Genomic DNA, 27,882 nt, shown 5'->3' with positions numbered 1-27,882 from the left:
ATTTTTTGGATTTTGTTCTCACAAAGTCTCCCTTTCCGCTAACTTGGGACAAAAATTTCAATCTTTCATGGACTCAATATGCCCCTCAGCGAATACCTTGGGGTGTCTTCTTTCCAAAATGGTGTTATTTGTGGGGTGTTTGTACTGCCCTGGCATTTAAGGGTCTCCGCAATCATTACATGTATGCCCAGCATTAGGAGTTTCTGCTATTCTCCTTATATTGAGCATACGGGTAATGAGATTTTTTTTTTCCGTTCAGCCTCTGGGCTGAAAGAAAAAAATGAACGGCACAGATTTCTTCATTCGCATCGATCAATGTGGATGAAAAAATCTCTGCCAAAAAAAGAAAAAGGAGGGGAAAGGCATCTGCCAGGACATAGGAGCTCCGCCCAACATCCATACCCACTTCAGCTCGTATGCCCTGGCAAACCAGATTTCTCCATTCACATCAATCGATGTGGATGAATAAATCATTGCCGGGATTTTTTTTTTTATATATACAAAGTGTTTGCCAAAGTATATGAACACCGCCACCTCCTCAGCTCATATGCCTCGGCAAACATATCTTTTACTGCAGAGGAGAAATCTCGTCTTGCAGCGCCGCATACACCGACTTGCGTGTAATCTGACAGCAGCGCAATGCTTCTGTCCGAATGCACATCAGTGCTGCAGCTAGTCGATCGGTTGGTCCACCTGGAAGGTAAAAAAAACAAAACAAAAAAGAAAAAACCAGGCCGCAAAGCAATAACTTTATTAACTTTAGAACAGAACATATTAACTTTTTTAAACTTTTTTAACTTTTTTACTTACCGGTAATTTTTTTTTTGTTTAGTTTTTTTTACCTTTATAGAACAAACCTCTCCTTCCCCATGGGACAATGTGCAAAGCGCAAATCGCCCAAAGATGTGGCGAAGTACGTTATGCACTTTATCCCAGGTGAAAGGAGAGGTTTGCAGCAGCTGAGAGTAAAAGGGCCCTAATAGCCCTGTGTGCCTGTCCTGTGAGATGCAATCCCTATGCTAGGTGTACCTGTGTGTGGTACTTCCGGAAACACTCTCCATAGCATAGGGCAGGGTGGTCAGCACAGTCAGGACAGAAATAGCGGGTGTCACGCCTTATTCCACTCCTGCTACAGACACGACATCTTTTTCGGGGTGACGGTTGGGTTGAGGTACCAGGAACGACACTGGGGAAATGTCGCTCGTGTAGACGGCTAACTACACTGGGGGATGGGGCCACGGAACCTCCTGGGTAAAGGAGGTTCTCGATGATCTCTTCCTGGAATTTGAGGAAAGATCGTGTTCTCCCAGCCTTACTGTAGAGAACAAAACTATTGTAGAGCGCCAATTGAATTAAATATACAGACACCTTCTTATACCAGCGTCTGGTTCTGCGGGAAACTAAATACGGAGACAACATCTGGTCATTGAAGTCCACCCCTCCCATGAGCGCATTATAGTCGTGGACACAGAGGGGCTTTTCAATGACACGGGTTGCTCGCTCAATTTGGATTGTCGTGTCTGCGTGAATGGAGGAGAGCATGTAAACGTCACGCTTGTCTCTCCATTTCACCGCGAGCAGTTCTTCGTTACACAAGGCAGCCCTCTCCCCCCTTGCAAGACGGGTGGTTACAAGCCGTTGGGGGAAGCCCACGCGACTAGTTCGCGCGGTGCCACAGGCGCAAATCCGTTCTAGAAACAAATGCCTAAAGAGGGCCACACTTGTGTAAAAATTGTCCACATAAAGATGGTACCCCTTGCCGAATAAGGGTGACACCAAGTCCCAGACTGTCTTCCCACTGCTCCCCAGGTAATCAGGGCAACCGACCGGCTCCAGGGTCTGATCTTTTCCCTCATAGATCCGAAATTTGTGGGTATAGCCTGTGGCCCTTTCACAGAGCTTATACAATTTGACCCCATACCGGGCACGCTTGCTTGGGATGTACTGTTTGAAGCCAAGGCGCCCGGTAAAATGTATTAGGGACTCGTCTACGCAGATGTTTTGCTCGGGGGTATACAAATCTGCAAATTTCTGGTTGAAATGGTCTATGAGGGGCCGAATTTTGTGGAGCCGGTCAAAAGCTGGGTGGCCTCTGGGACGGGAGGTGGTGTTGTCGCTAAAATGCAGGAAACGGAGGATGGCCTCAAATCGTGCCCTGGACATAGCAGCAGAGAACATGGGCATGTGATGAATCGGGTGCGTTGACCAATATGACCGCAATTCATGCTTTTTTGTCAGGCCCATGTTGAGGAGAAGGCCCAAAAAATTTTTAATTTCGGAAACTTGGACTGGTTTCCACCGGAAAGGCTGGGCATAAAAGCTTCCCGGGTTGGCGGATATAAATTGTGTGGCATACTGGTTGGTCTCTGCCACGACTAAGTCCAAGAGCTCCGCAGTCAAGAACAGCTCAAAAAATCCCAGGGCCGAACCGATTTGAGCCGTCTCAACCCGAACTCCAGACTGGGCGGTGAAAGGGGGAACTACAGGTGCGGCTGAAGTTGGTGACTGCCAATCAGGGTTTGCCAGCACCTCAGGGATTCTAGGGGCTCTACGGGCCTGTCTGTGCGGTGGCTGCGACGGGGTAACTAGTGCACGTGCCACCGTACCAGCTTCAACTGCCCTTCTGGTGCTCGCCACGTCACCATGTTGTACGGCAGTGCTGGTACTAGGTCCAGGGAGGGCTGCGCTGCTGGTGTATGCCTCACCACGTAATCCGGCAGCGACAGCCCCACTCTGCTGCTCTTGAAGCGGATCCTGCATAACCTGTGGTCTAGCGACATGGGGCCGGGTACGCCTGGTGCTGCCAGGGACCTCCACCTCCTCGTCCGAACTTTGGGTCAGAGAGCCACTGCTTTCTACAGGTTCATATTCTGACCCGCTAGATTCGTCAGATGAGGGTTCCCACTCCTCATCCGACTGGGTCAGAATCCTGTAGGCCTCTTCAGAAGAATACCCCCTGTTTGACATTTTGGACTACTAAATTTAGGGGTATTCCCTGAGACTACCCAAGAAAAAAAGCAAGCCTGTCTTACAAAGGGGAGGCTAGCGAAGTACCGGAGGCCGCTGCGGTTGATAAAAAATATCAAAACAGATTTTTTTATCGCCGCAGTGCGTGTAAAATGAATGTGCAGTGATCAAAAAATATATATTTTTTGTCACTGCGGTGGGGCGGGCGTGGGTGAACGCACGTGTGGGCGACCGATCAGGCCTGATCGGGCAAACACTGCGTTTTGGGTGGAGGGCGAACTAAAGTGACACTAATACTATTATAGATCTGACCGTGATCAGTTTTGATCACTTACAGATACTATAAAAGTACAAATGCTGATTAGCGATACGCTATTCAGCGAATAAAAGTGACTGCGGTGCGGTGGGGTGGGCGCTAACTGACGCTAACTACCTAACCAAGGGGCCTAAACTATCCCTAAAACCTAACAGCCAATACTAGTGAAAAAAAAAAAGTGACAGTTTACACTGATCACTTTTTTTCCTTTCACTGGTGATTGACAGGGGCGATCAAAGGGGTGATCAAAGGGTTAATTGGGGTGCAGGGGGGTGATCAGGGGCTACAGTGAAGTGTTTGGTGTACTTACAGTTCAGTCTGCTTCTCTGCTGGATCCAACCGACGAAAAGGACCAGCAGAGGAGCAGAGAAGCCATATAACAGATCATATTTACTAATATGATCTGTTATATGGCTTGTGATTGGATTTTTAAAAAATCGCCAGCCTGCCAGCCAATGATCGTTGCTGGCAGGCTGGTGACGAACTTGTTCTTTAACTTTTGCCGGCCCGCGATGCGCATGCGCGGGCCGGCTTGGAGCGAAATCTCGCGTCTCGCGAGATGACGCGTATATGCGTGACTGTGCGCAGCGCTGCCACCTCCGGAACGCGAATCTGCGTTAGGCGGTCCGGAGGTGGTTAAGGAGACCTACCAAAAACATATCATGCATCGTTGTGAACAGGATTTGAACCTGTGCGGGGAAACCCCATTGGATTTCAAGTCCAACACCTTAACCACTCGGCCATCACAGGTGTCGAGTGTCGAGTGTCGAGTGTCGAGTGTCGAGTGTCGAGTGTCGAGTGTCGAGTGTCGAGTGTCGAGTGTCGAGTGTCGAGTGTCGAGTGTCGAGTTAAACCAGGTGTGTTGTTGAGTGTTGAGTTCCTAAGGAATGTTTGCCTCACAAATTTTTTGCATTGGCCAGTCAACATAAAGAGATCTTTTGAAAACTGGCTTCTCTTTAAAGGGTTTCTGTCACCCCACAAAACTCATTTTTTTTTTTTTTGGATAGTTAGATTCCTCATAGTGCGATATAGGAGAATATAATGCTCTTACTTACTTTCATGCGGCCGATTCTTTAGAAAACGAAGTTTTATAATATGTAAATCCGGTCTCTACCAGCAAGTAGGGCGTCTACTTGCTGGTAGCTGCTGCAGAAATCCGCCCCTCGCCGTGTTGATTGACAGGGCCAGCCGTGATCTCCTCCTCCGGCCGGCCCTGTCAGTAATTCAAAAATCGCGCGCCTCTGGTCATCGGCGCAGGCGCTCTGAGATGAGGAGGCTCGTCTCCTCAGCACTCCCTCAGTGCGCCTGCGCCGATGACGTCTTCTCTTTCGGTGATGTCATCGGCGCAGGCGCACTGAGGGAGTGCTGAGGAGACGAGCCTCCTCATCTCAGAGCGCCTGCGCCGAATGAACAGAGGCGCGCGATTTTTGAAATAGTGACAGGGCCGGCCGGAGGAGGAGATCACGGCTGGCCCTGTCAATCAACACGGCGAGGGGGCGGTTTTCTGCTGCGGCTACCAGCAAGTAGACGCCCTACTTGCTGGTAGAGCCCTGATTTACATATTATAAAACTTCGTTTTCTAAAGAATCGGCCGCATGAAAGTAAGTAAGAGCATTATATTCTCCTATATCGCACTATGAGGAATCTAACTATCCAAAAAAAAAAAAATGAGTTTTGTGGGGTGACAGAAACCCTTTAACTTTTTCTTTCTAAACTCATAAGCAGTTTGGAGATAAAGAGGAATAAGGGATTGTGAAGGGAGCAGGACATCTGGGCAGGTATGGAAGCTGGAAGCCATCTTGCTGCTATCTGCTAGAACAGGGATCAGCAACCTTCAGCACTCCAGCTGCTGTTAAACTACTATTCCCAGCATGCAAACATGCTTGTCTGTTCCTCTAACTCCCTTAGAAGTGAATGAAGCATTCTGGGAATTGTTCTGATCAGCTGGAGTGCTGGAGGTGTCATATCCCTGTGCTATAACATAAGAGGTTGGGTGTCAGTTTACCCCACACTGCTCCATACAGTAATTTCCCCCACACTGCTCCATACAGTAATTTCCCCCACACTGCTCCATACAGTAATTTCCCCCACACTGCTCCATACAGTAATTTCCCCCACACTGCTCCATACAGTAATTTCCCCCACACTGCTCCATACAGTAATTTCTTCAACACTGCCTCCCATGGAGTAATTCCTCCCACAAAGTAATTTGCCCCCATACTGCCCCCATCAAGTAATAACCCCCACACACTGCCCCCATTAGATAATTTTCCCCAACTGCCCTTCATTAAGTAATTTGCCCCCACACTGCCCTTTATTAAGTGATTTGCCCCCACACTGCCCCATCAAGTAATAACCCCCCCACACTGCCCCCCATTAGATAATTTGCCCCGACACTGCCATCCATTAAGTAATTTGCCCCCCACACTGCCCCCACAGTATTAATTTCTCCACACTGCCCTCACAGCAGTAATTTCCCCCCATGGTAGTAATTTGCCCCCACCGTATTAATTGTCCCACACAGTATTCATTTCCCCCACACTAGTAATTTGCCCCTATGTAGTAGTTTGCCCCCCACTTTCCCTTTAGTAATGTCCCCCAGAGTTGGCAGTTGGCAAACAACGCTCACTCGTAGATGGCGCAGGCGCGCTGCGCACACACGTCAGTGTGCTGCATCCGGGCACAGGCGCGGCGTGATGACATCACGCCCACCTGCATCGGGATTTTACTACCGCACAGGCTTCAGGCCTATGGCGGTGATCGGCGGACGGTGGCGGGGCAGGGAACTATGCGCTCCCGTGTCCCGCCAGAGTTGGTGGGCATTTGGGTCGGCGTTGGGTTCCCCAGCGATGCCGGGCCGAGGGCTACAGACCCAAGCGCCCCAATTATAATCCGCCACTGGTCCAGACATTCAGAGTCTGCAGTAAACCAGTGTGCTTCTTTACTGGAGGAAGTGCAAAACAATATAGGCAGTGCACTGAGCTGCTTCTCCATTCTCCTCCCTGGCGGAAGAAAATTTAGTGCTGAGGAAAGGCCTGAATTAGCTGTCCCTCTCAGAAGGCTGTTACCCTGGCTAACGGACTGGTGGCCCAGGGTCTGTGGCTAAGTTGTCTGAAGGGCTCCCTGCTCTAAAGGCTGGTGACGCAGGGTCTGTGGCAGAGTATCTCCATCTCAGCGTCTTCTTCTGGTCACCCGTGCAGTCTGGCAGAGTCTCTCCTACTAAACACTGGTTCCTGTCTGCAGAGAACTAGGGACTCTGACTGCTCTTCTTTTATACAGTTTCTAACTGAACTAGAACCTTCTAGTGGGAGTGGTGGAGTGGAGAAACACAGCCTTAGGGCTCATGCACACGACCGTTGTTGTTTTGCGGTCCGTTTTTCACTGATCTGTTGTTCCGTATCTGAGTTTTTTCCCCCTCTGATTTAAGTCCTCTTCCGTTCCGTTATTGCACAAAACATATCCGTATGGTTTCCGTATTTGATCCGTTTTAGCCGTAGGGGCCAATGTCCACAAAAGTCCATACTCCAAAGTACCCTTGCTCTAGGGCGCTTCAATTGCATTTTGGTAATTCAATACCAGCTAAGGCTCCATTCACACGTCCGCAATTCCGTTCCGCATTTTGTGGAACGGAATTGCGGACCCATTCATTTCTATGGGGCTGCACGATGTGCGGCCCGGATCCAGGAAATGCGGACCCCCACTTCTGGGTCCGCAATTCCGATCCTGAAAAAAATAGAACATGTCCTATTCTTGTCCGCAATTGCGGACAAGAATAGTCGTTTTCTATTAAGAGCTGGCGATGTGCGGTCCGCAAAATGCGGAATGTACATTGCCGGTGTCCGTGTTTTGCGCACCCGCGGATCTGAGGATCCGCAAAACACACACGGATGTGTGAATGGACCCTTATAGTGTGTTCTCATCCAGGAGACGTGTAATTGGGCCTGTAATTCTTACCCAAAAAACTGTTGCAATTTTGCTACCGTTTAATAATCAGTGTACCAAACCTATGACTTGTTTAAATAGACCTCATAATAAAATGTCTGGTAAATGACAGAGTGGGAAATAAAAGGCCCATACCTTGTCTACTGCAAGTAAGGGTGGTTATAGTAGTGCAAACAGCAGAAGCAGCACAATCTGCCCGTCTAAAGGTGCAGCGAAATTATCATTTCTGGGCAGTAGATTGTGCGGTCTAAACAGCATCCTGGTGCCCAGAAGCAGTGTAGCTGTATGAGGATGAGCGATTGGAGGTGAACATTGCCACAGGTGATCTGTAAATGCAGTGTGCCCCCCCCCCCCACTGAACGGTCAGGCAGTTGTCAGGAAGGAACGCTTCCTTCCTGATAATCGCTGATCCACCGGCCGTGTAAATCCACCATTAGCAAACTATCCCCTATCTACAGTAAAGGGGAAAAATAAAGGCTATTATTATTAATCCACCATTTTTCCTTTCTTACCAGATACCAGTAGTCCTGAATAACCTTCAATAGGATAAGTGCTTGAGGTGTGCTAACATTTCTATCGAGTGGGAAAAAAACTACTTACTAGCTTCACCATAACTTTGCATTCAACCAGCTCATTGAATTCCCCCTTTGAAAAATGAAATAGAAACATGTGCTTAAAATCAAGCCAGGAGGCTCAAGTTGATACTTGCCAATGCCATACAAAAAGAAGAACCGCTGTGAACAGGATTTGAACCTGTGCGGGGAGACCCCATTGGATTTCAAGTCCAACGCCTTAACCACTCGGCCATCACAGCCCATGAGTATTGAAACTCTAAGACCTTGTGATGGGTGTTTCTGCCATCTTGGTTGAGGGGTAGATCATCGACTGGCCACTGCTCCTCTGGCCATGTAAATCCACCATTAGGAAATTATCCCCTATCTACAGGAGAGGGGATAAATAAAGGTTGGGACTATTCATCCACCACTTTTTCCTTTCTTACCGGATACTAGCTCTTTCTCCTCCTAGTCTGCAGGGGTCACTGTTGTACACAACAATAACAAGATATTGTCAGCGTCTGAAGTTCTTGTCCGCAAGCTATAGCTTCCATGCTGCTCTCATTCAAAAGCAGCAGTCTTATATCAGAGGAGGCTCCAAGCCTTCTCTGATACATAAGAAGATGCAGGTATATAGGAGAAGGTAATATCTGTAGAGGGCTATCAGAAGTGAAGATGGGCCCTGAAGAAGTAGTATGGATTGTAATGTTTTATAGAGCTATTCTAAAGTAACCCTAAGTAGTCCTGAATAACTTCCAGTAGGAGAAGTTCTGGAGGTGTGTTAACATTTCTATCCAGTTGTGACCTTTCGTATTTCACAATGAGAAAAAGCTACTTACTTTGCGTTCAACCAGCTCATTGAATTCACCCTTGAGAACTGAAACGGGAACAGTTTTAAGATAAGAGGATGAGGGATAATGAAGGGAGCAGGATGTCTGGGCAGGTATAGAAGCTGGCAGCCATCTTGCTGCTATCTCCTAGTACATAACAGGTCAGGTGTCAGGTTACAATGAGAACAGGGATTTCAAGTCCAACGCCTTAACCACTCGGCCATCACAGCCCATGAGTATTGAAACTCTAAGACCTTGTGATGGGTGTTTCTGCCATCTTGGTTGAGGGGTAGACCATCGACTGGCCACTGCTCCTCTGGCCATGTAAATCCACCATTAGGAAATTATCCCCTATCTACAGGAGCCACTGCTCCTCTGGCCGTGTAAGGGTAGGTGAGAAGCAGGACGGCCAGAGACATTCTCTGGAACTAATGTCAATATGAACTACCTGGTAAAGCAGGGGTATCTAAGGGTGGTACCAAGGGGCCTGGGCTTACAAGTCCATACCACAGATACGTAGAAGCTGAATCTGGATCCTGACATCTGTAGTAAACTGCCAGTGTCCTATTTATTCCAAAGCGGAATGAAGACGGATCGGAGGCAAACTGAAGCATTCTGAGCGGATCCTTTTCCATTCAGAATGGATTAGGGCAAAACTGATCCGTTTTGGAGCGCTTGTGAGAGCCCTGAAAGGATCTCACAAATGGAAAGCCAAAACAGCAGTGTGAAAGTAGACTTAGACTTTTCCACAATTAAATAAAAAAAAGCACAGACTAGTAAAAACTACCAAATTAAACACAATGCAACAGCGCTGAGACCGGTGTGAACTAGTGCTATACCCGCTATATAAATGAATAAATTAATGTGAGGTACTTAGCAAATGTATTTTGATCAAAATAATTTATGCCCATTCACCACGGTAAGGTATTTTGGATGAAAACCTATACTAAATGCTACCTTTTTTTTGGTGCCAAGCAAGGCAGTCTCCACATACAGTATCTCACAAAAGTGAGTCCACCCCTCACATTTTTGGAAATATTTTCATGGGACAACACTGAAGATATGACACTTTGATACAATGTACAGTAGTCAGTGTGCCCTCAAAATAACTCAACACACAGCCACAGGGGTGTTGCTAGGGTCTCAAAAGATCCGGGGCCAAAGCACCAATGCATATGGCCCAATTCTCTAAGTTGAACAACCGCATCCCCCCCCCCCCCCCCCCCCCCGGGAAACACTAGCACTGAAGACATTTTGCTGTACTTGCTATACAGCAGTACATACCTGTCACATCCAGGAGCTCCCAGGTGACGTCTCCTCCGATGTAGATCTTCTCTTCATCATCTTCTCCATTCGGTATGGACAACGTCTCTCAGCCGCCTTGTGTGATTTCCCTAAATTCATTGGAGGCCGGTCAAAACCAAAAGAGGTATTATTTTGCATAGGTTCTTATCCAAAAGAGGTCACCTTGCCGTGGTGGATGGGTGCAAATGATTTTGATTACTCACCTTTATTCATATAGTGAGCGTATAGGGAGTATTAAGACGCTGAGCTTGAAATGCGATAGTCCCTCACCGCACAAGTTTAAACCCTAATTCTGTAAGATGGTGTCAATGAGCACTTTTTCCTCTGAATAAAAACAGAGCATGCACTTTGTGCACTACCCCTTTAAGAAGATTTCAGCATGCCAGGAAACACAAGCATTTCCTCGTTAGTATAGTGGTAAGTATCCCCGCCTGTCACGCGGGAGACCGGGGTTCGATTCCCCGACGGGGAGGCTAAACATTTTTCATTAACCGCTCAACAATGCAATATTAAACTAAATTGTTTTAGTTAGCTGCTCCACCATGGAGGCTCTAAATTTTCCTTTGGAAAAAGGAGACCTCCAACACTAGAGCAAGACCTATAGAAGATTATCAGAGCTAGTAGATGGCTGTAAACTCAGAATTGGAACATAACTTTTTCCTTTTCCTTTTTTTGTGTCCACTGCTGTTTTTGATTCAAAAACAGAATCAGATACCACCACCAGTAAAAGCTGCAGGTGTAATCTAGCTTCCTATCATCTTTGAGGGAGTCTCCAAGTTCTAGTAAACTTTGCCCCTATCCCCATGCCTCCTAACTCAGGATGATACAGTTGAAATTGGGATATGCTGAAGCCTAGTCTCCCTGTATTCATTGGTTTATGTATTCTGTGTTGCGTTTTGTTTGTATTTTCGGCCATGGTGACAAGCACCTAAGCATTTGTCTACCACAGCTTCACCACGTGGTGAGCGCGATGACTTCAGCGAAGGTCCTTTTGCAGGTCCTTCAAGAAGAACAAAGAAGAGGATCCCGGCTGCTCGATGAGTTGAGTAATGTTTTTATTATTTTTTAACCCTCAATTGACATTGGACTTTGCATTCTGTATTAAAGAATGCTATTATTTTCCATTATAACCATGTTATAATAGAAAATAATAAAATCTACAGAACACCAAACCCGAACTTCAGTGAAGAAGTCCGGGTTCGGGTTTGGGTACCACATTCAGTTTTTTCTCACGTGCATGCACTCGCACGGAAAACGGAATGCAATCGCAGTCAAAACTGACTGAAATTGCAAGCCTACTCTCACGATTTTCCCTGAACGCACCCGGCCCTAACCCGCGATGCCCGTGTGAAAGAGGCCTTATAGCTCTCATGCTGCTTCCATTCATAAGCTGTGGTCACACCTGAGACCAATAATTGACTGCAGTGGTGACATATTGTTGACATGAGAACTGGAGCAGCAAAGCAGGATCTGCCAGGTAAGGCCTCATGCACACGACAGTATTTTTTCGCGGTCCGCAAAACGGGGTTCCGTTGTTCCGTGATCCGTTTCCGTTTTTGTTTCCGTGTGTCTTCCTTGATTTTTGGAGGACCACCAGACATGAAGGAAAGTGAAAAAGTCAAGTTTGCCATGCAAATGATAGGAAAAAAAACGGACGTGGATGACAATCTTGTGTGCCTCCGTGTTTTTTCACGGACCCATTGACTTGAATGGGTCCGCGAGCAGTTGTCCGTGAAAAAAATAGGACAGGTCATATTTTTTTGACGGACTGGAAACACGGATCACGGACGCGGATGACAAACGTTGCATTATCCGAGTTTTCAACGGACCCATTGAAAGTCAATGGGTCTGCAGAAAATCACGGAAAACGGAACAACGGACACGGAACACAACAGCGGTCGTGTGCATGAGGCCTAAGTAATGATCGCTTCCTTATTGCGGGCTGTAGCCTTCTGAAACTGGACAACCCCTCATTATTAGGGATGAGCGAACTTGTATTTTCAAGTTCAGCGTACAAGGTTCGGGTTATCCAAGAATTCTATTATGGATTCCGCTACCACGGACCAAGATACGCTCTTCGGTAGCGGAATCCAGGACGGAATTCTTAGATAACCCGAACCTTGTACGCCAAACTTGAAAACACAAACTCGTTCATACCTACTCATTATCACAACTAGGGATGAGCAGAGCGAGCTTCGGATCCTACATCCGAGGTCACTTCGCTCCAAGCTTCGTTTTGTTTCGGTACGGAGATCCGTCTCTGTACCGCATTAAAATGTATGGGCTTCGGGGAGGCAAATTCGTTATCCCCGAAGTTGAACTCTCAACTTGAAAACCATTATAAAGGGAACCTGTCACCGGGATTTTGTGTATAGAGCTGAGGACATAGGTTGCTAGATGGCCGCTAGCACATCCACAATACCCAGTCCCCAAAGCTCTGTGTGCTTTTATTGTGTGAATAAAACGATTTGATAGATATGCAAATTAACCTGAGATGAGTCCTGTACGTCCGATAAGTCAGGGACAGGACTCATCTCAGGTTAATTTACATATGTATCAAATCGGTTTTTTTACACAATAAAAGCACACCGAGCTCATATACAAGTAGAGACGAACGGACGGCACTCACCACTTTGCGCTGTAACAATCTTCCCTTTATTTTCGGTAGAGAGCGGACAACATGTACAAGTGTGTACCAGCTGAAAAGGCGACGGCCGTTTCGCACCTTATGCTTCATCTGGCCCTTAATCGAGTGAACCCTTCACCTGCTCTTTTAAGAGATTCAGCCTGTGACGCGATATTACCTGTGCCCAACAGGTCCTGCACCGGCCCGGCGCCTGCCCCTGTGCGTCAGAGTAAACCGCGTCACATCCGAAAGACAAACAATAAAACACAACTTTAAAATAGTACCATAGTTTTACAATTATAAATGCAACATGTTGGTAGGAGAGATCGTGTCCCTATAGGAATACCCCCATATCGATTTTATCGTTTAACCCCAGGGGTCCCATTGCGTCTGCACATAGGATCAATTTGCTTTCTCTTCTCCAGGCTTTGGAGCTAAAGAATAGACTACTGGCCAGGGGGTATCCCCTTAGACTACTGAACCAGGCCATGAAGAAGGCCGATCACATTAAACCCCAAATCTGCCCTGTACCCACTGAGAGAGAGTAGTGCCTGACGAGGGCTCCCATCCCTTTGTCTTCTCTTTCGAGTATGGACCCATGGCCTCTCTAATTAAGAAGGTCATTAAGGACAACTGGTCCATACTTGAAAGAGACGAATCATTAAGGGAGATAAAAAACGTGGCACCGATTATAGCTTTCAGGAGATGCCACACCTTGAGGGACAAGTTAGTCCGCAGCAGATTCCTAGAGAAGAAACCTACCACATGGCTGGAGAATTGGGGACCGAAAGGGAACCGCAGGTGTGGACATTGTTCGTGCTGTAGGTTGAATCCCCAATGGAACATTTTAAGGTTTGGAGGGATCCAACACCCTCATCACCTGTAAAAGTAAATACGTGGTGTAACATAGTAACATAGTACATAAGGCCGAAAAAAGACATCTGTCCATCCAGTTCGGCCTGTCATCCTACAAGTTGATCCAGAGGAAGGCAAAAAACCCTGTGAGGTAGAAGACAATTTTCCTCACTTTAGGGGAATAAAAAATTCCTTCCCGACTCCAATCAGGCATCAGAATAACTCCCTGGATCAACGACCCCTCTCTAGTAGCTATAGCCTGTAATATTATTACACTCCAGAAACACATCCAGGCCCCTTGGGCGCAGGTAATATCGCGTGTACCTATATAGGTTTTATATAGGCAAAACGATCAGGTGTCTCCAGGAGAGGATCAGGGAACATATAAACTCACTGTCCACGGGAAAAGGCTGCATACGACTGATAGATCATGTGAGGGAGGAGCACGCAGGGAACCATCTCACCCTCAGCTTTGCCGGTATAGAGGTAATACAGAGTCTACCACAGGGGGGCGATAGACACAAGGAACTCCTCAGAAGAGAAAGCAAATGGATCCTACGTGCAGACGCAATGGGACCCCTGGGGTTAAACGACAAAATCGATATGGGGGTATTCCTATAGGGACCCGATCTCTCCTACCATCATGTTGCATTTATAATTGTAAAACTATGGTACTATTTTAAAGTTGTGTTTTATTGTTTGTCTTTCGGATGTGACGCGGTTTACTCTGACGCACAGGGGCAGGCGCCGGGCCGGTGCAGGTAATATCGCGTCACAGGCTGAATCTCTTAAAAGAGCAGGTGAAGGGTTCACTCGATTAAGGGCCAGATGAAGCACTAAGGTGCGAAACGGCCGTCGCCTACTCAGCTGGTACACACTTGTATATGTTGTCCGCTCTCTACCGAAAATAAAGGGAAGATTGTTACAGCGCAAAGTGGTGAGTGCCGTCCGTTCGTCTCTACTTGTATATGAGCTCGGTGTGCTTTTATTGTGTAAAAAACCCGATTTGATACATATGCAAATTAACCTGAGATGAGTCCTGTCCCTGACTTATCGGACGTACAGGACTCATCTCAGGTTAATTTGCATATGTATCAAAGCACACAGAGCTATGGGGACTGGGTATTGCGGATGTGCTAGCAGCCATCTAGCAACCCATGTCCTCAGCTCTATACCTAAAATCCCGGTGACAGGTTCCCTTTAAAACTTGGATGCTAAGCAGACTTCGGATACCCGTTTTAAAATGTTTTTTAAGTTTAATAATCAAATGCTGAAGTTATTCACCGAAGTCCTGCAAGACTAATTTGGCCTCACTGGAGCCCATACATCTTAATGCTATACATTGGAGATGGTTCTCCGCACAGCATTCAAACAAAGTTTGGAGAGAAGTGACTTCAGATCTAGGATCCAAAACTCACATCACTCATCCCTTGATCTGGCCTGACCATCACAGGTTCCATGGTGTAATGGTTAGCACTCTGGACTCTGAATCCAGCGATCCGAGTTCAAATCTCGGTGGGACCTGAATTTTGAAATTCTTCTTCTTTATTACATTTTTTACGTTGCTTTTTTTTTTACACTACAAAACTATCCAACATGATTAAGTTTCTACCCAGTTATGAGCGTTTGTGTTTCTCAATGAGAAGACGAATTGCTAGCATCATGATGACTTTGCTTTCAACCAGCTCATTGACTACTCCCTTGAAAATTAAAACGACAAATGGTGCCTAAAATCAAGCCAGGACTCATGCTCGTGTCGTATGCCTTATACATACAATGATAAAAAGTTACTGAAATAAATTAACATTTTTGCAGGGAGACTACATAGGGTTTCCAAAAGCAGGCACTGCTGAGATTCGAACTCAGGATCTCCTGTTTACTAGACAGGCGCTTTAACCAACTAAGCCACAGCACCTCATGGCTGTGGAGTTTTTTCACTCTAAGTAATGTGTCATCTTTTCTGATCTTTCTTCAACTTTTTGAAAAAAAATAGTTTAGAAATTATGGGTATCATTTATGAATAGATATACACCATTTTTTTGTGTATCTGTATATCTGTCACAGATTCGGTCTCGAAGGGGACTTGAGGCCGAATCTGCAACTTCTTCCCCATCCATGTCACGTACACCAGTTCTAAAAAAAAAGGAGGCATAGAATAGGCGGGGAAGGGCATCTAATTTATCATTTTCTACGCTATGTTTTAAGCGTAGAAAATTGTCTAAACTACACTAGTATGGGAGCTTACGTAGGTTTAGACCGGCAGTGGATGCGCCTAAAGGCTGGCACCTCTACATAACGTAGGGGCATCAAGCGCCAGTGCAGGGTTTTTAAGGCCGGCGTCTAAAACATCGGTCCTAATAAATGACCCCATATGGTCCTAATTTAGCAAGACGTGCATGTGCTATGTCAGTATTGATGGGCTGCCGGAGCAGACATTTCATTTATGACCACCTCCTCCGGCAGTCCATGCTACGAGACATTATTTCAAAAAGATCTCTACTAGAGTTGAGCGTACGCAAACTTTTTCGCTGAAGTTCGGGTTCGGTGTTTGGGTGTTATAACATGGTTATAATGGAAAATAATAGCAATCTTAAAACAGAATGCTAAATAAAATGTCTACTGAGGGGTTAAAAATAAAAACTCACCTCATCCACTTGATATCCTCTTTTCTTCAGGACCTGCAAAAGGATCTGTGGTGACGTCACAGCAGGTCCTGCTGAATGAAGATAGAAGGACCTGCGGTGACGTCACCGCACCGCGCTCACCTGGTCACTGCAGGTCCTTCTATCTTCATTCAGCAGGACCTGCGGTGACGTCGCCGCGCTCACCATGTAGTGAGCGAGGTGACGTCACCGCAGGTCCTTTTGCAGGTCCTGAAGAATAGAGGATACCGGCTGTGCAATCAAGTGGATGAGGTGAGTTTTTTTTTTTTAACCCCTCAGTAGACATTTTATTTAGCATTCTGTTTTAAGAATGCTATTATTTTCCGTTATAACGGAAAATAATAAAGTGAAGTTCGGGTCCCCATTGACTTAAATGGGGTCTGAGTTCGGGGTGAAGTTCGGGTCCCGAACCCGAACTTTGACCTGAAGTTCAGGCGAATCAGAACTTCCACGGGTTTGCTCAACCCTAATCGCTACATATTGACTATCCAATGCATAAGAAAGTGTGGGCAGGCCCCTGGAAGCGGTTTGTAGGAGGCAAAAATTTCTTAGGAATTAGAGGGGCCACATCAAAGTAGAGTGATTTTGTCCACAATCGGGATATGCTGAAATCCCAGAGTGTCCCGCTGGATCCAGGAGGGCTGCAGCATTTCCTGATTTCATCCATATCTGCAACCTGTGGACGAATACAACGGTGTCAGTTGCAGATGTCAGCAACCTGCTCCTCTATTCACCAGGAGGTGAGGTGCAGTGATGTCATCGCCCCTGCCGGGCTGAGCTGGAGAGAGCGCAAGTTGGGGGATCATGGACTCCATTCATCGGGGGAACAGAGCTAGGAGAGTATTACTTTTTAATGGTATTTAAACTGCAATGAGGGGGCAGAACTATTGTGAGGGGAGCATTAAGGGGTCATTCTTAGGCCTAGTTCACACGAACGTATGGCGTTTATAGTTTTTTGCGGTCCGTTTTTCACGGATCCGTTGTTCCGTTTTTGAGTTCCGTTGTGTTTCCGTTTCTGTTCCGTTTTTCTGCTCCGTTTTTCCGTATGGCATATACAGTATACAGTAATTACATAGAAAAAATTGGGCTGGGCATAACATTTTCAAAAGATGGTTCAGCAAAAACGGAACAGTTACGGAAGACATACGGATGCATTTCCGTATGTGTTCCGATTTTTTTGCGGACCCATTGTCTTTAATGAAGCCACGGAACGTGATTTGCGGCCAAATATAGGACTTGCTCTATCTTTCAACAGAACGGAAAAACGGAAACGGAATGCATACAGAACACATTCCGTTTTTTTGGCGGAACCATTGAAATGAATGGTTCCGTATACGGACCGTATACGGACCACAAAAAAACGGCCCGTACACCCTCAAAAAAAAACGTTTGTGTGAACTAGGCCTTACTGTGAGGGGAGCATAACCAAGGGTGGACTAATTTTCCCTGTGGACCGATGCCTAAAGGCAGAGGCGTGCGCAGCTTATTGCATTAGGGTGTGCACCCTAAAGTACAAACACACACGCCCCGTATATATATATATACACACACACATATACACACAGGCCGGGCCTCACCCTAGCGTTGCCGTGACTCCGCCTCTGCGCAGTGGCGACTCTAGGAACAATATATAGGGGGGGCACATAAGATACCACAGTCAAAAATGGGGGGGGCACTAATAATTTTCACCACTTAATCATACTACTGAAAAAAAACTAAATAAGTATATATAAAACAGATTACAGAATCCGAGAGTACTGCGGTATGTATTGTACTCACCTAATACTATAAAGAGAAGCTTTCAGGAGTTTTCCTTTCTTCCTCGGTTTGGCTTCAGACCTGAGAAAGAGAGAAACAAATGCTCTCCAAAACTTTTCTTTATAGTTTTAAAGCAGTTTCAGCACTATAATAAAATAATTTACTTACAAAAGAAGCTATTCAGTCGTCTGCTGTGCCGTCTTCTGCTTGCTTCCGCGGATCTTCCCCTCCTCTCAGTCTCTCCTCAGTGCGCAGGTGCACTGTTATGGGGGATCTGTGGATGACACATTGTTATGGGGGATCCGTGGATGACACTGTTATGGGGGAATTGTGGATGACACTGTTATGGGGACATCTGTGGATGACGCACTGTTATGGGGGCATGTGTGGATGATTCACTGTTATGGGGGATCTGTGGATGACACTGTTATGGGGGATCTGTGGATGACACTGTTATGGGGGATTTGTGGATGACACTGTTATGGGGGCATCTGTGGATGACACTGTTATGGGGGCATCTGTGGATGACACTGTTATGGGGGCATCTGTGAATGACACTGTTATGGGGGATTTGTGGATGACACTGTTATGGGGGCATCTGTGGATGACACTGTTATGGGGGCATCTGTAGATGACACTGTTATGGGGGCATCTGTGGATGACACTGTTATGGGGGCATCTGTGGATGACACTGTTATGGGGGCATCTGTGGATGACACTGTTATGGGGGTATCTGTGTATGACACTGTTATGGGGGCATCTGTGGATGACGCACTGTTATGGGGGTATCTGTGGATGACGCACTGTTATTAACAGTGCATCATCCACAGATCCCCCATAACAGTGTCATCCACAGATCCCCCCCCATAACAGTGTCATCCACAGATCCCCCATAACAGTGTCATATTCCACAGATGCTGGGGGGGATCTGAGGATGACACATATATAGCAGCATCTTGTGCTATATATGTGTCATCATCCAAAGATCCCCCCCCCAAAACAGTGTCCCTGACAGTGACCCCAACAGGGGGTGGAGGCCTCTGGCCGGCAACTATTGTTAGACCCAGCCGCGTTCCTTATGTAAAGTGTTGTAAACTTGTAGTTGTACTACTATTACTAACTTACTGGGACAGTGGGCCTCCCTCCAGCGGAGCAGGCGCGTGACGTCGGAGTGAGTGACGTTACGCAGCCGGCCGCCAGGACACGGAGCACAGGACTCCCCAGGAGCGGTCGAGCAGATGTCATTGAAGCTGTGCGAGTGTGCGGGGCAGCCGGGGTTCAAGAGGCAGCTGCGGCAGGCGGCAGTGCTGGAGCACAGAGGTGAGATTAGGGTGTGCCCAGGCACACCCGGAACACCCCGTGCGCACGCCTATGCCTATAGGGCCTCCCATGAACTCCTCACTGCCGGTGGCCGAGTAAATACTAATGATAGAACTATAGGGATCATTATTAGAGGAAGTCCAGGCATCGTGCTGAAGGTAGTGCTGGCTTGGTGTTAGGACCCACATCTCACCTCCTAAGCCCCCTGCTCCAGATCCATATTGGAGACAACTGAAGTAGGAGGACTGAACATGGCAGCTATTGATGGCCACCACAGAGGGACAGCTTCTGGGAGGTATCTTGTGCTGCCCTGTGGCATTTGGTTCTGTGGACTGGTATTCTGTGCTGCACAATGGTATTACTGACCCTGCCAACTTGTATTGGCCCCATCTACTTGTGTTGCTCCACCTGCTGTCAATTTGGACCCATCTACAACATTGGGGGCCACTTTTTTTTCCCCAGGGCCACTATAAGTTTCCAGTCAGCCCCTGGGCATAACTACTGTGTGGAGGCACGAAATTCTATTATGAAGTGAGAACCAAAGGGACATAGCTATTGTGTGGTGGCGTTAATGGGGTATTCTCACCTGGCCAGCACTGAACCGGCCTAGGCGGTATATTGTTCAAAAAGACTTTTTAGTCTTGTCGCCATTTGCGATTAGATCCGCTGCTGCCGCTCCGCAGTTGGGTATTGTGGCGATGCGCGGAAGCCGATAGTTCCCTGCCCTGCCTCGTATCACCCTCATATGCCTCACGCTTAGTAGGCCTGAGGCCTATGAGGTAGTAAATCACTGCCTGCGCATGTGTGCCTGATGACATCATCGCGCCCACCTGTGACGGGACACAGCGAAGTACCACTGGTCCTGTCTTCACCTTTGGCAGCCCTCTACTATTACCTTCTCCTATGTACTAGCATTTCTTATGTAACAGAGGAGCCTTTGAGCCGATATCAAGTCTGGGGTATGACTGCAGCTTCTGAATGAGAGCGGCATGGAGGCTATAGCTGGTGGACAAGAACATCAGACCCTGACAAAACCTTGTACAACAGCGACACCTGCAGGCCACGTGGAGAAAGAGCAGGTATCTGGTAAAAAAGTGGTGAATTATTATTACACATTATTTTTATTAAAATGTGAAGATTTTTTAGAACTTTAATAAAACTGGTCGTACATTGCTGAGAAAATGTGAGGTAAACTGACAATATGAATTCATATAAACTGGGGGAAGACTTCTGGTTGGACCCAGGATGCTTAGTGTTTAGGGTCTGCACAGTGCACAGGCCTCATTTATCAAAACTGTCTTAGTGGTCCATAGCAACCAATCAGGGCTCACCTTTCATTTTTTCAGAACACTTGAAGGGAAATGAAAGGTCCGCTTTGATTGGTTGCTATGGGCAACTAAGACAGTTTTGATAAATGAGGCCCATAGTATTGGAGGGCAACAGACATAGGGGGAGATTTATCAAAGTGGTGTAAAGTACACTGGCTTAGTTGCCCATAGCAAGCAATCAGATTCCACCTTTCATTTTTCACAGCTCCATTGGAAAATGAAATATAAAATCTGATTGGTTGCTATGGACAACTAAGCCAGTTCTACTTTACACCACTTTGATAAATCTCCCCAATGGTACTGGGAGAGACAACAGCAGAAACAGTTTGGAGGACACCTGAGACACGATGTTTGGAGGACCTGATCTAGATGAGATGGAGGACCTGAGGCTATGAGATGGAGGACCTGAAGCCATGAGATGGAGCACAGTGCTGAGGCCATGAGATGCAGGACAGTGCTTGAGGCCATGAGATGGAGCACAGTGCTGGGGCCATGAGATGCAGGACAGTGCTGAGGCCATGAGATGTAGGACAGTGCTGAGGCCATGAGATGCAGGACAGTGCTGAGGCCATGAGATGCAGGACAGTGCTGTGGCCATGAGATGCAGGACAGTGCTGAGGCCATGAGATGCAGGACAGTGCTGAGGCCATGAGATGGAGCACAGTTCTGAGGCCATGAGATGGAGCACAGTTCTGAGGCCATGAGATGCAGGACAGTGCTGAGGCCATGAGATGCAGGACAGTGCTGTGGCCATGAGATGTAGGACAGTGCTGAGGCCATGAGATGGAGCACAGTGCTGAGGCCATGAGATGCAGGACACTGCTGAGGTCATGAGATGCAGGACAGTGCTGAGGCCATGAGATGCAGGACAGTGCTTGAGGCCATGAGATGGAGCACAGTGCTGAGGCCATGAGATGCAGGACAGTGCTGAGGCCATGAGATGTAGGACAGTGCTGAGGCCATGAGATGCAGGACAGTGCTGAGGCCATGAGATGCAGGACAGTGCTGAGGCCATGAGATGCAGGACAGTGCTGAGGCCATGAGATGCAGGACAGTGCTGAGGCCATGAGATGCAGGACAGTGCTGTGGCCATGAGATGGAGCACAGTGCTGAGGCCATGAGATGCAGGACACTGCTGAGGTCATGAGATGCAGGACAGTGCTGAGGCCATGAGATGCAGGACAGTGCTGAGGCCATGAGATGCAGGACAGTGCTGAGGCCATGAGATGCAGGACAGTGCTGTGGCCATGAGATGCAGGACAGTGCTGAGGCCATGAGATGGAGCACAGTGCTGAGGCCATGAGATGCAGGACACTGCTGAGGTCATGAGATGCAGGACAGTGCTGAGGCCATGAGATGCAGGACAGTGCTGAGGCCATGAGATGCAGGACAGTGCTGAGGCCATGAGATGCAGGACAGTGCTGAGGCCATGAGATGCAGGACAGTGCTGAGGCCATGAGATGCAGGACAGTGCTGAGGCCATGAGATGCAGGACAGTGCTGTGGCCATGAGATGCAGGACAGTGCTGTGGCCATGAGATGCAGGACAGTGCTGTGGCCATGAGATGCAGGACAGTGCTGAGGCCATGAGATGGAGCACAGTGCTGAGGCCATGAGATGCAGGACAGTGCTGTGGCCATGAGATGCAGGACAGTGCTGAGGCCAGCAGTTACTGTGCTGGATAATAACAGACATAATATAAGTGCCGCAAAATGTCTTAAAATAACAAAAGAAAACGTAGGCCTCTTTCACACGAACGTGTCCGGATGCGTCCCAGTGCATTGCGGCAAACCCGCGCGAGTAGGTACGCAATTGCAGTCAGTTTTGACTGCGATTGCGTTCCGTTGTTCTGTTTTTATCGCGCGGGTGCAATGTGTTTTGCACGCGGGTGATAAAAAACTGACTGTGGTACCCAGCCCCGAACTTCTTCACAGAAGTTCAGGTTTGGGTTCAAGGTTGTGTAGATTGTATTATTTTCCCTTATAACATGGTTATAAGGGGAAATAATAGCATTCTAAATACAGAATGCATAGTAAAATAGGGCTGGAGGGGTTAAAAAAAGGAAAAGGACCTTTGATGATGACGTCACTACGCTCATCACATGGCCAGTCACATGATACATCACCATGGTGATGGATCATGTGACGGACCATGTGATGAACGTAGTGACGTCATCAAAGGTCCTATTCCTCACAGAACAAGACAGAAGAGATGCCGGCTGCGCGAACAAGTGGATTAAGGTGAGTTAAATAATTTTTTTTTTTTTTTAACCCCTCCAGCCCTATTTTACTATGCATTCTGTATTCAGAATGCTATTATTTTCCCTTATAACCATGTTATAAGGGAAAATAATAATGATCGGGTCCCCATCCCGATCGTCTCCTAGCAACCGTGCGTGAAAATCGCACAAAGAGGAGCATGCTGCGATTTTCACGCAAAACGCACAAGTGATGCGTGAAAATCACCGCTCATGTGCACAGCCCCATATAAATGAATGGGTCCGGATTCAGTGCGGGTGCAATGCGTTCACCTCACGCATTGCACCCGCGCGGAAATCTCGCCCGTGTGAAAGGGGCCTTACACTCCTTTCTCCAGCACCGTTCTCTGTGGAGCTGGTCCGGTGCTTCTGACGTTATTTGCAGTCACCTGCCGGCATACAGTACATTACCGCTGCAGCCAATCACTGTGTAGATCGTAGTATAAGATGTTTTTTTAAAAGATATTTTATGGCTGGTCCAAGATTTTAAATTTTCTCATACAACCACATTAACATGTGTCATCTATCTCCTGCAACATGTAGGCCGCACGGTACAGAGCATGAGATTGCGTAGAAACAAACATAGATCTAACATCTTAAAGGGTGTTACCAATCACAGTGTCTCAAGACATTTTTCGTCAGCCCATAAAAAGGAGACGTCCAACCTTTCGATTAATTATTTTAGAACGTATTGACGACTCTATTAACAATAGATTTCATACCCTCAGGGGTCTTTTTGGATTTTTTTATTTAAATACTTTAGTTCCCTTTGGATTGAATAAAACTATTGATGATGTCAAATTATGAATGATTTGCTTGTGGGCGGAGTTTGTATTACAATTATGGGCTGACCCTTGTGTTGTCACTTCCTGTTTTATCCCTATATTAGTCGTGGTGGTTCTATTCATTTGTTGACATGGTTGACTCTCGAAATGCGTAGCACTTTTAACACTTTATTTTCATTTCTTTTTTACTTACCAACCGCTTTAACGTGTCATTTACACCGCACAGTGATCGCAAAGGGCAATGAAATATAGGCCATCAATATCTGACCAATGGGGGCCTGAGCAGCTGTTTTGTTGTAGCTCTTGCACTGGAAGTAGGAGTTAGAACTACACAGCCCAGTACATCGTGTTGTGGACAGAACTGGTAACTGAAACTCCTATTGGAGTGAATGGGAGCAGAACTGCAGTTACCACCTCAATCATCTACACAATGGACAAGGCTGTGCAGTTCCTCCTACTTCTGGTTGACTAGAAACGGCTGATTGGTGGGGGTGTGGGGTGTCAGACCCCCGCTGACTAGATACTGATGACATATCATGCGGAATGGCCATTAACATCTAAATCCTAGACAACAACTTTAAGGGAATAGAGAATAAAGAACCATGAGGAACCTGTGGAATTACGTCTAGTTTTGCTAATGCACTTACTTGACTTCATATAGTTCAGGGATGGCCAACCTGAGGCTCTCCAGCTGTTGCAAAACTACAACTCCCAGCATGCCCAGGCTACCTACAGCTATCAGCCTACAGCAGGGCAATGTGGGAGTTGTAGTTTTACAACAGCTGGAGAGCCTCAGGTTGGCCATGCCTGATATAGTTGATCAAAATGTGCAATAATCCACCACTTTCTTCAGATACTTGCTCTTTCTCCTCCTGGCCTTCAGAGGTCACTGTTTGTATTCAGTATCATCAGTGTCTGAAGTTCTCGTTCACAAACTATACCTGCCATGCTGCTCCCATTCAGCTGATGTCTCACTCCAGCCTTGATGTCGGAGGAGGTTCAGAGGCTTCTCTATTACATAAGGAGACGCCAGTATAGAGAAGAAGGTGATATCTGTAGAGGGCTGTCAAAGGTGAAGTCAGGCTTGAAAGTAGTAGTATGGATTGTAATGTTTTATAGAACTATTCTAAAGCTCCTGTAAGTAGGCGCATACACTATGACAAGCTCTGGAGGTGGGTCAACAAGTTTGAACACCAAGGGTTCCATGGTGTAATGGTTAGCACTCTGGACTCTGAATCCAGCGATCCGAGTTCAAATCTCGGTGGGACCTAAACTTTAAAAAAAAATTTTTTATTACTTTCTTTACATTGCTTGTTTTCTACAGTACAATGTTATTCTATGTGATTGCATTTCAACCCAGTTATGAGCATTTGTATTTCACAATGGGAAAAAAAAATTGACTAGCTTCACTATAACTTTGCATTCAACTGGCTCATCGAATACACCTTGAAATAGCAACTCTAGAATCAAGGCAGGAGACTCGTATGCCATCAGGAGCTCTTCTACCTACCATATACCTGATTGATACCTGCCAATGCCACATAAAATGATAAAAATTACTATGCATACCATGAACAGGATTTGAATCTGCGGCAAGAGACTTTGTTCAGACATATTGATAGTGTAACCACTTGACCATCATTAGTAGGGTAGTCAATGTCCTTAAATGGGTTGTCTCGGTTTAAAGGGTTTCTATCACTTCGTATGACATAATTAGCTGTCAGACACTAGCGATCTGCTAGTGTCTGCTCTGGCCAAGCATCCTACTATAATCACTTGTGGGGCAGCGGTTTTGCTAAAAAACTAACTTTTATAAATATGCTAATGAGCCTCTAGGTGCTATGTGGGCGTCATTAGCACCTAGAGGCTCCGTCTACCTTCATACACAGCCGCCGCCCAGCGCGTCCCTCCAGCCCGCCCATGTCCTCCTCCGTGTGACGCAGCGGACAAGTTCTCGCGCATGCGCCGTGCGCGGCTGTATTCGGCGCATTTGAGATCTCAGCTCGGAGCGGTCAGACATTCAATGCGCATGCGCGGCTGTATTCGGCGCATGCGCATTGAATGTCTGACCGCTCCGAGCTGAGATCTCATATGCGCCGAATACAGCCGCGCACGGCGCATGCGCGAGAACTTGTCCGCTGCGTCACACGGAGGAGGACATGGGCGGGCTGGAGGGACGCGCTGGGCGGCGGCTGTGTATGAAGGTAGACGGAGCCTCTAGGTGCTAATGACGCCCACATAGCACCTAGAGGCTCATTAGCATATTTATAAAAGTTAGTTTTTTAGCAAAACCGCTGCGCCACAAGTGATTATAGTAGGATGGTTGGCCAGAGCAGACACTAGCAGATCGCTAGTGTCTGACAGCTAATTATGTCATACGAAGTGATAGAAACCCTTTAAAGCTGAACCCGGACATACCCACATTTTCACCCAGGTAGCCCCCCTGATGTTGGCATTGGAGCAACTCATGCCCTGATGCGCTCCCTTGCCCTGCGCTAGATAGCGCAGGGCACGGGCTATTTTGTTTACAATAACACAATGCCGGGCGGAAGCTTCCGCCCAGCAGTGTGTTCGGTGACGTCACCGGCTCCGATGGGCGTGCTTTAGCGCTGCCCTAGCCATTTTACTGGCTAGGGCAGCACTAAAGCCCGCCCACCACCGGGCTTCCTGGCAGCCCCATGGAAAGCCGGTTCGTCACCGGAACTCCAGAAAATGCATTTTCCATGCGCGATTTAGTGCAGGGCAAAAAAGAGCATCGGAGCATGAACTGCTCCGATGCTCAAGTCAGGGGGGCTGCCTGGGTGAAAATGGAGGTATGTCCGGGTTCAGTTCTGAACCCAGACAACCCCTTTAAGATCCAGTCATGAGTTTCTACTGCCATCTTGGTTGATGTATGATCAATCACCCTACTTTTTTTTTGCATTGGACAGTCAATATAGAGATCTTTTGGAAATCGGCCTCTCTTTAACTTTGTCTTTCTGACAAGACAAACGGTTTTGAGATCAGAGGACGAATGGATTATAAAGAGAGCAGAACATCTGGGCAGGTATAGAAGCTGGGGGTCATCTTGCTGCTATCTCCTAGAACATAACAGGTTGGGTGTCAGGTTACAGTAGAACAGGATAGCTGGTAAGGTTGGCGAGAAGCAAGATGGAGGTGGGTGTTCTCTCAAACTAATGTCAATGGGTGCTTCATGGTTAAGTAGGGGTATCTATAGATGGTACCTTGGGCTTAGAAGACGATATTACAGATAAATTGAAGTTGAATGTGGATCCTGATTTTTCTAGTGAATGTCCTATTGATTATCTGAATTGTCTTCAGTATTGGTTCAGTAATTCATCCAGATTTACATGTACAGTACAGACCAAAAGTTTGGACACACCTTCTCATTCAAAGAGTTTTCTTTATTTTCATGACTATGAAGGCATCAAAACTATGAATTAACACATGTGGAATTATATACATAACTAACAAGTGTGAAACAACTGAAAATATGTCATATTCTAGGTTCTTCAAAGTAGCCACCTTTTGCTTCGATTACTGCTTTGCACACTCTTGGCATTCTCTTGATGAGCTTCAAGAGGTAGTCCCCTGAAATGGTCTTCCAACAGTCTTGAAGGAGTTCCCAGAGATGCTTAGCACTTGTTGGCCCTTTTGCCTTCACTCTGCGGTCCAGCTCACCCCAAACCATCTCGATTGGGTTCAGGTCCGGTGACTGTGGAGGCCAGGTCATCTGGCGCAGCACCCCATCACTCTCCTTCATGGTCAAATAGCCCTTACTTTCAAAGTTTTCCCAATTTTTCGGCTGACTGACTGACCTTCATTTCTTAAAGTAATGATGGCCACTCGTTTTTCTTTACTTAGCTGTTTTTTTCTTGCCATATTACAAATTCTTACAGTCTATTCAGTAGGACTATCAGCTATGTATCCACCTGACTTCTCCTCAATGCAACTGATGGTCCCAACCCCATTTATAAGGCAAGAAATCCCACTTATTAAACCTGACAGGGCACACCTGTGAAGTGAAGACCATTTCAGGGGACTACCTCTTGAAGCTCATCAAGAGAATGCCAAGAGTGTGCAAAGCAGTAATCAAAGCAAAAGGTGGCTACTTTGAAGAACCTAGAATATGACATATTCTCAGTTGTTTCACACTTGTTTGTTATGTATATAATTCCACATGTGTTAATTCATAGTTTTGATGCCTTCAGTGTGAATCTACAATTTTCATAGTCATGAAAATAAAGAAAACTCTTTGAATGAGGTGTGTCAAAACTTTTGGTCTGTACTGTATATTCTTTCCTTCCTGCGTTTCGATGTTCTTCCAGAGACTATAATTGGTGTATTTGGAAGCAAATCTAGGACATGCTGCAAACT

The 27,882-nt window shown here is 46.8% G+C and overlaps 1 protein-coding gene and 6 non-coding genes across 7 annotated transcripts in view; 3 read left to right on the top strand and 4 right to left on the bottom strand.

Annotated features, from left to right (window-relative positions):
- The window catches only part of LOC120988746 (transcription factor HES-2-like), a 100,923-nt gene that overhangs the window by 67,596 nt on the left and 5,445 nt on the right, over positions 1–27,882 (bottom strand). The window lies entirely within an intron of this gene.
- On the bottom strand, positions 3,952–4,033 carry TRNAS-UGA. Its single transcript has one exon. It is a non-coding gene; the product is annotated as a tRNA-Ser (tRNA).
- Positions 7,958–8,039, bottom strand: TRNAS-UGA. Its single transcript has one exon. It is a non-coding gene; the product is annotated as a tRNA-Ser (tRNA).
- TRNAD-GUC lies at positions 10,315–10,386 on the top strand. The gene has a single exon. It is a non-coding gene; the product is annotated as a tRNA-Asp (tRNA).
- Positions 14,848–14,919, top strand: TRNAQ-CUG. The gene has a single exon. It is a non-coding gene; the product is annotated as a tRNA-Gln (tRNA).
- TRNAT-AGU lies at positions 15,237–15,310 on the bottom strand. Its single transcript has one exon. It is a non-coding gene; the product is annotated as a tRNA-Thr (tRNA).
- Positions 24,704–24,775, top strand: TRNAQ-CUG. The gene has a single exon. It is a non-coding gene; the product is annotated as a tRNA-Gln (tRNA).

The sequence above is a fragment of the Bufo bufo genome, chromosome 1 (genome assembly GCF_905171765.1).
Source record: "Bufo bufo chromosome 1, aBufBuf1.1, whole genome shotgun sequence".
Classification (NCBI taxonomy): Eukaryota; Metazoa; Chordata; class Amphibia; order Anura; family Bufonidae; genus Bufo; species Bufo bufo.
The sequence above is the reverse complement of the archived record's forward strand: the minus strand, read 5'-3'. Positions and strand labels throughout refer to the sequence as shown.